We start from the raw sequence: 9,319 nt of genomic DNA, 5'->3' as shown, positions 1-9,319 counted from the left end.
GAGAATAAAAAAAATAAATAATTAAAGTCTCTAGGAAGCAGTTTTCAAACATGTAATAAATTCAGGAAGGAAATCTAAATGCATGCTAATTTAATGAATAAGTGGGTAAGGATCATGATAAAACTACACAATTGAACACAATATAAACCATAAAATAGTGGTTTATCAACCTCCCCACACTTAAATATTAGCATGTCCTCATGCTTAATTGAAGGAGATAAGGAAATAAGTATGAACATGTAGAAATTCATGAAATGCAATGCAAACCTATATACATATAAATAAATGCAACTATATGATTCTTGTCCACTTGATCAAAAGTAAATAAGCTCTTCAAAACAATTACAAATCAAATTCCACTAATTCTATCATTATACAATAAAATGGATAAAAGTGCAAGGAGATAGCTCATGAAAACAGGGAACTTGAAAATTCAAGTATTGAACCCTCACTGATAATGTATGTACGCTCTAATCTCTAGTGTATAGGGTGGTCACTCTATCCTTCTCTAATCATACTTTCTAACTTTTGTTCTTCTCCTAACCAATCAACAACAAGAAACTTATTGTCTTTTCAATCAAGTAGAACATGCATGCAACTATCCTAACCTATGCAATTTATTCTATTCTATAAAGGAAAGAAAATCTAACTAAAATATCCTAATTATTGGTGCCAGAGAAGAGAATTTACCTCCATTAGTCAGGTACTGACCGACCTCCCCACACTTAAGGCTTTGCACCGTCCTCGGTGCCATCTGTCAGAAACAGGGGTGGGCTGGTAGTAGTATCTCCATCATCGGGACCGTCATGGCTCCCTGTGCTAGTAAAGGAAGTGGAGTCTGGGGTGTCTGAGTCTCTGAAGCGTCCCTTGAGTAGCTCCTTGAGGTGTTTGAATCGGCGCTCGTTACGACACTCTCTCATCTTTGCTTTCTGTTCTTGCCGATCCAACCGTTCGATTATCTGCTGGAGCAATTTCTCCGTTGTAGATGCTTGTGGTGTTGAAGAAAGATTATCTTCAACTGGAGCAGTAGGAAGGCTGGTAGTGGCTGCTGAGAGTCTGAGGTATTTCCCGTTAGGGACATACTGATCATCCCGTGGAAGCATGGCTTTGGTGTCCCCAGCTCTGTAGGAGACTCCGGCTGCTGAGACAAGATCTGAGACCAAGGCGAGGAAAGATAAGTTGCCCACAATTTGTACGTGTTCCATAGCATTCCGGATATGTCTTGCGAGATTTAGAGGTTGGTCTGTAAGGATGCACCATAGTAGAACAGCCATGTCTGCAATGAAGGAGGACTCATGAGTGCTCGGAAAGACGTAATGGGACATGATCTGTGCCCATACGCGAGCCTCCAAGGTAAGTGCGGAAGCCAAGATTCCCTTAGGGCGGGTACAGTGGTATCCGTAGATCCAACGGCTACCAGGTAATGCGATGACTCCGAGAACGGAGTCCCAGTTGAATTGGTATCTCTGGCGCTGAAGAGTGGCTTCTTGAAAAGCGTCCATTCCTACTGGAATAGGGGGAAGACTCAGAGCTTGCTGAATGGTCTCTTCTGTGATGGGACTTGCTTCTGCCGGACATAAACAGACTGCAGGGTCGACATGTAGAAGTTGGAGTAGAACTCAACTACCCAAGAAAGATTAACCTGCCTTGGCTGTTTCCGTAGGAAACCCATTGTCTTCGCTCAATTTGCGGCTCAACAAAGGTAGCAATATTGGACGGGAGGATAAGAAGGTATTCATTGTTATAATTCCTTTCTGCCAGGATAGGGAACATCTGCTCACAGTAGCGATTGGGAAATCGCGCAGTGTCCTTTGCTGGAAAGGCTTTCTCTTTTTCGTCAACCTTTATTATCCGCTTAACTCTTTTTGTTGAGGGCTTGACGGCAGTTGAAGAAGGCTATGCCACTAATGCTCTTTTAGTTTCTCTTCTTGCTGGTGGTTTGGAGGTTGCTTTCTCCTTTCCTTTCTTGGTGGCCATCCTGAAAGAAGGGAAGAGAAAGAAAATTAAATTTAAAGAGGGTAAATGATGCACAGCAAAATGTAGATGATATTAACACATGCTCTCGAGTACATATGAAAAGCCATCAATGGAAAATAGCTAGTGCGTACAAAGTCAAGTGAATGCAAGGTGTTTATTGGCATGCCGGAAAAGGGCATGAGTAGCATAGGCCAAGCATTACTTCGTAACAAACCATCATGTTTGTATTGACAATTGAATTCAATTAATAAAATAATAATGAAAAGTTGTGAAAAACAAGCATTAAATAGTATAACAACATAGAGAAGTGCATAATGTCACATGAGCTTTTTCACAAACACATAGCATGCATGGTGAATAGGGTATAGAAAATATGAAGATGAACATGCAAGCAATCCCTTAAATGGGAGAAAAATAATTTTCAAACAATTTACAATAATCCACAAGCATATAATGAGGGATGATAACTCAAAAGGTTTCTAACACCATGTAAAGAAACGAAAAGAAGAAGAAGAAAAATAAAAATTTGAAAAGAAAAAGAAAATAATAATATATATAGATAGGTCGCGTGACCCATGTTATGCTGCTGGCGCGAGTACAGCTTCGCTCCAGCACAACTCTCTGTTCATTTTAATTTAATTGCCAAATTGGGTGACGCGATCGCGTGGGTCACGCGATCGCATGAGTGTGCGTTGTAAAATGGGTGATGCGGCCACGTCGGCGATGCGGTCGTGTGACAAGGATTGTGCTTCCAGCACCAATCCAGCATCACTCTCGCACAGAATGTTACTGTGCACCCTTTTACGTTGAAAACTTAGGGCACGCGGCCGCGTGGGGTACGCGGTCGCGTGGGTCGATTTGTGCCATTGGCATACCTCCAGCCACGCTCCAGCCAAACTCTGTTCGTTTATTTGTTTTCTCTATCCCCTTTGCAACGCGGACGCGTCGCTAATGCAATCGCGTCGCGTGGCGAAGAATTTTTTTTTTGGAAATGTAAAGACATGTAAATGAAAGAGCACGAAAGCACTAATAAAGAGAAGAGTTATTAAAGAAGAAAAACTAAAAGTGAAGAAAAGAACGATCATACCGCGGTGGGTTGTCTCCCACCAAGCACTTTGCTTTAACGTTCGTAAGTTGGACGCTCCACTAGCTCAATCTGCTGCGATGTGGGGGTCTTCCAAGCGGAAGATCTCCAGCTCCTTATTTTTCTGCACCTTCTCACCATGGTACAGCTTCAGACGTTGTCCATTAACCTTAATAAGTTCAGAGCTTGAAGGATGGCTTAGGTGATAAACTCCGTACGGTTCAGCCTTTTCTACTCTGTATGGACCTTCCCATTTTGATCTCAACTTACCGGGCATGAGCCTTAGTCGAGATTTGTAAAGGAGGACAAAATCTCCAGGTTGGAACTCTTTCTTCTTGATGTTTTGATCATGCACAGCTTTCATCTTTTCCTAGTAAATTCTGGAGTTCTCATAAGCTTCTAGGCGAAGGTTCTCCAGTTCCTGCAGTTGCAACTTCCTTTCAGCTCCAGCGTTCTCAATTCCCATGTTGCACTCCTTAACTGCCCAGAAGGCTCTGTGTTCTATTTCAACTGGGAGATGACAAGCTTTTCCATAAACCAAGTAGAAGGGACTCATCCCAATGGGTGTCTTGTATGCTGTTCTATATGCCCACAGTGCATCTTGTAGCCTGGTGCTCCAGTCTTTTTTATGAGGCTTTACTATCTTTTGCAAGATACGCTTAATTTCTCTGTTCGACACCTCGGCTTGCCCATTAGTTTGGGGATGGTAAGCGGTTGCAACTTTATGGATTATCCCATGCTTCTTCATCAATCCTGTTAGTCTCCTGTTACAAAAATGGGTGCCTTGATCGCTCACGATCGCTCGTGGTGATCCAAAGCGACATATAATATGGTTTCTCACAAAGGAAACAATAGTGTTAGCATCATCAGTGCGGGTAGGAATTTCTTCTACCCATTTGGAAACATAATCCACAGCTAACAATATATAAAAATATCCATTAGAATTTGGAAATGGACCCATGAAGTCAATGCCCCAAACATAAAAAATTTCACAGAAGAGCATATATTGTTGAGGCATCTCATCCCTCCTGGATATATTACCAAATTTCTGGCATGGGGGACAAGATTTACAAAACTCAGCAGCGTCTCTAAAAAGAGTAGGCCACCAGAATCCGCAGTCTAAGATCTTTCTAGCTGTTCTTTGAGGGCCAAAATGTCCTCCACTCTCAGATGAGTGACAGGCCTCTAAAATGGACTGGAATTCTAATTGAAGCACACAACGTCTAATTATCTGGTCAGCGCCATATCTCCATAAATATGGGTCATCCCATATATAGTATTTAGACTCGCTTGTCAGCTTGTCTCTTTGATGTTTAGAAAAATGTGGAGGAAATGTGCGGCTAACTAAATAATTAGCAACAGGTGCATACCAAGGGATTACCTCAGATACTGCTTGCAGGTTGTCAAAAGGAAAATTATCATCTATAGGAGTAGAATCATCCTTAATATGTTCAAGACGACTCAAGTGGTCTGCTACTAAATTTTGATTACCACTCCTATCCTTTATTTCTAAATCAAATTCTTGTAACAGCAATATCCAACGTATAAGTCTTGGTTTGGATTCCTTTTTAGCTAATAGATACTTTAGAGCTGCATGGTCCGAATACACTACTACTCTAGTACCAAGTAAATAAGCTCGGAATTTTTCCAGAGCAAAAAGAATAGCCAGAAGCTCTTTCTCAGTAGTAGTATAATTGGACTGGGCAGTGTCTAAAGTCTTAGACGCATAGGCAATAACAAAAGGATCCTTACCTTCGCGCTGAGCCAACGCTGCTCCTACTGCATGGTTGGAAGCATCGCACATGATTTCAAACGGCTGATTCCAGTCTGGTCCTCTCACAATTGGGGCTTGAGTTAGAGCAGTCTTCAGCTTATCAAACGCTTGTTCGCAATCCTCACTGAACTCGAACTCAATATCCTTCTGCAGTAATCTGGATAAGGGAAGTGCCACCTTACTAAAGTCTTTAATAAATCTCCGGTAGAAACCTGCATGGCCAAGGAACGAATGGACTTCCCTCACAGAAGAGGGGTAAGGTAAACTAGAAATAACATTCACCTTTGCTGGGTCTACAGAAATACCATTATTAGATACCACATGTCCTAATACAATCCCTTGTTTTACCATAAAGTGGCATTTTTCGAAATTCAATACAAGGTTTGTGTTAACACATCTATCTAATACTCGAGATAATCCATCTAAGCAAAGGCTAAAAGAATCACCATAAATGCTAAAATCGTCCATAAAAACTTCCATACAATCCTCAATAAGATCAGAGAAAAGACTCATCATGCACCTTTGGAAGGTAGCTGGTGCATTGCACAAGCCAAAGGGCATTCTCTTATAAGCATAGGTCCCAAAAGGACATGTAAAAGTAGTCTTTTCCTGATCCTCAGGAGCTATATGAATCTGGAAATAACCTATGTAACCATCTAAAAAGCAATAATGTGATTTACCTGACAGGCGATCCAGCATTTGATCAATGAATGGAAGTGAGTAGTGATCCTTACGGGTAGCTTGGTTGAGACGCCTGTAATCAATGCAGACTCTCCAAGCATTCTGAACTCTAGTTGCTATGAGCTCTCCATGCTCACTCTTCACTGTAGTGACTCTAGATTTCTTGGGCACCACTTGTACTGGGCTTACCCATTCACTATCTGAAATGGGATATATGATACCTGCTTCCAATAGTCTGGTCACTTCCTTTTTGACAACTTTCAAGATGGTGGGATTCAATCTTCTTTGGGGTTGACGGACAGGTCTTGCTCCCTCTTCTAGAAATATTCTGTGCTTGCATACTTGAGGGTTGATTCCCACTATGTCTGCTAAACTCCACCCAATTGCCTTCTTATGCTTCCTCAGTACATCAAGTAACTGCTCTTCTTGTTGAGAAGTCAGTTCCCTTGCAATAATAACCGGAAGCTTCTGCTCATCCTCAAGATAAGCATATTTGAGATGTGGAGGGAGAGGTTTCAATTCTAACTTTTGATCATGGGCAGGCTCTGGATTATCTGGGGCTTGTGAAAATGGTGAAGTGCCCTTACTGTCAGTTAAGAGGGTCCTCACACTGGGACCTTATCCAGTGTGCCTCTCTTCAAACTCTTCCTTTTGAATTTCAGCCACACTTTCGTCTATGACATCACACTGGAAGATAGAACGATCTTCTGGGGGTGTTTAATAACTCCATTCAGATTGAAGATTACTATGCGGCCATCTATTTCAAAGGAGTATGTTCCTGAAAAGGCATCCAATTTGAATTTTGATGTCTTCAGGAATGGTCTTCCAAGTAGGATTGATGATGGCTTATCTGAATCATTGTGGGGCATCTCCAAGATATAAAAATCAGTGGGAAATGTGAGCCCTTTAATATTCACCAAAACATCTTCAGCAACTCCAGCCACTGTAATAATACTTTTATCTGCTAACACAAAACGAGCTGCCGACCTTTTTAAGGGAGGGAGCCTCAAAACATCATATATAGACAAAGGCATTATACTGACACATGCAATCATAAATTACTACACCACCAATAGTACAACTAACTATGCAAGGACCTGGATCACTACATTTTTCAGGTAATCCTCCCATTAAAGCAGATATAGAACTACCTAAAGGAATAGTTTCTAATTCATTAATTCTGTCTTTATGGATACATAAGTCTTTTAGAAACTTTGCATATTTAGGTACCTGCTGAATAACATCAAAAAGGGGGACAGTTACCTCGACATTTTTGAATATCTCTACCATTTTAGGATCGGGTTCCAGCTACTTCCTGGGCTTCCTTGCAAGTTGTGGAAATGGAATAGGAGTAGTGTTGTTTGTGGCATCTGCGCCTTTTGGTGCTTCCTCCTGTGGTTGAGCTATTTCTTCTTCAGCTATGTCATGTATATCCTCTTCCTCTTCAACATCTTCGATTTCTACCACCTCTTCAGCTGAGGCGTATTCTGGTGAGCTTGGTTCCTCCTGATTCCTCTCCTGCAGTGTGGTTCCGGACTTCAGGGTGATGGCATTAATGCCTCCTTTTGGGTTGGGTAATGGTTGAGAGGGGATCCCAGTAGTGCTTGAAGGTTGGTTATTGGAATTTTGTGCTGGTACAAACTGTGTCATAAAAGCTTGCATAGTAGAGGTGAGACCATTCAGACTGGCATTAATACTATTCATGATGTTACTTTCCATGGCCTGTTGTCTTTTCTCAAAAGATTGCAGTAGGTCTTCAATAGAAGGTGAAGAAGAATGGGTAAATTGAGAGGTCTGCTGCTGATTGTTCTGTGGTCATTGGTTCTGCCTGAGGTGAGGTGCTCTGTAAGGTTGATTTTGCTGCCTGTTGTTGTTATTGTTCCACCTCTGATTTCCCTGATTATCTCTGCCTCCTCTGTTATTGCTGTCCCTCCAATTCTGGTTTGAATTGTCCTGCCATCCATGGTTATTATTTCCACTTTGATTGTACCCTTGGTTGGGGCGGTCATAGAAGTTGTGAGTGGATGCCACCATGTTGTCTTCTTGTTGGAGCTGTGGGCATTCATTAGTGTAATGGCTGTAATCAGCACAGATTCCACAAATTCTTTGTGGGACTAGTTGTTGGTTTTGCTGTGGTGGAGAAGGTTGAGCTTGCTGAGCTTGTTGATTCAACTGTATTTGCTTCATCAAGTTGGTCATTTCACAGATGCCTTCACGTAGAGCAGCAGTCTCGCTGCTAGAAGATACTTCTGCAACAGCTTTTGAACGGCCTTGCTTTTGTCTGTGGTTCCTAGTGGATTCAGCTAAATCACTGATCAATTGCCAAGCTTCATCAGTGGTCTTGTACTTCTTCATAGACCCATTGCTGGCACTTTCCAGTATGGTCTTATCTTGGGGCCTCATACCCTGTGTAACATAGCTGAGTAGCACGATCTTGTCAATCATGTGGTGGGGGCATGCTTCCAGAAGATTATTGAAGCGCTCCCAGTATTCAAAGAGAGTCTCATTGTCATCCTGAACAATTGTGGAGATATCCTTCCTTAGCTTATCAGTGACTTCAGATGGGAAGAATTTCTCCAGAAACTCCTTTCTGAGTGTATCCCAGTTGGATACATTTGCTAGAGGTTGAGTGTAGTTCCACTCTCTTGCTTTTCCCTCAAGAGAAAACGGAAAAGCTTTCAGCAGTATTGAAGTTTCATCAGTGCCATCACGCCTGACAGTAGAACAGGCTGCTTGGAAATCTCTCAAGTGCTTGATAGGCTCTTGAGCAGGTAGGCCATGAAACCTGGGCATCAAATTTAGCAGTGCGGGCTTTATTTCAAAATCTGTAGCTACCGCCGGATGATGCGCTTGAAATGGTTGCATTGTAAAATTAGGGGCTCCTTCCTCCTGGATGGTAACTCTCCTAGCTGCCATGTTTTCTGCACGTAAAACAACCGAATCAGTAGAACGGGGGCTGATTTCTTCATCAGATTCACTTTCAGATCCGCCCTCAGAGCGGGCTAACCGACGTTGTTTTCACCTTATTCGTGAAATTGTCCTTTCAATTTCAGGATCGAATATTAGCAAGCGCGGATCAGGAAGTGAACGCGTCATTTGACGGAAGAAACATGCAGCTCATAGTAGCAAAATAAAATAAAATACAAATAAATAAATTCTAATTAATAAAATTAGCACTCTATTGCAACTCCCCGGCAACGGCGCCAAAAATTGATGAGACGCAGAAGCTGGTGAATTAAAAATTATTAAAATGGTTACGTTGCAAGTATAGTTCTTAACTCACCGAAAATCTGCCTATCAATTTAGAAATATGTCATAGAGAGTTAAATTAAAAATTACTGGGAGTTTTAAGTCCCAGGTCGTCTCCCAACGAGTTATAGAAAAGTGTGCTATCCTATTAATCACATGTTCAAAGAAGTTGAGTTGGGTAAATTGGAATGTAAATTAAGGAAATTTAATTAATATGAATAAAAGCCTTGACTGGGAGTTGATTGGTTGGAATTTCTATTATTGGTGGAGTGAATGTAAGATTAATTTATAATTAATGGTTGTTCTGTTTGGTTATCCTTTACCAAGTAAGGGAAAGTCAAACAAGCTGGAATGCCAGATCTGTTCACAAGTTGCAACCCACTTAGTTCAAAGGGATTGGCGTTGGTGACAGGATAGCAATTCAACATTTAACCCAATTACAAATTTTTCTTTCAATCCTTCCAACTCAAGAATTCCTTTTAATCAACTCACCATCAAGTAAGGAAACTACTCACGCATTGTAAATAAAGAATCCATAACACATGAAAGGGAAT

This window comes from Arachis ipaensis, chromosome B10 (genome assembly GCF_000816755.2).
Source record: "Arachis ipaensis cultivar K30076 chromosome B10, Araip1.1, whole genome shotgun sequence".
In the NCBI taxonomy this organism is placed as follows: Eukaryota; Viridiplantae; Streptophyta; class Magnoliopsida; order Fabales; family Fabaceae; genus Arachis; species Arachis ipaensis.
Note: the sequence above shows the minus strand (reverse complement) of the source record.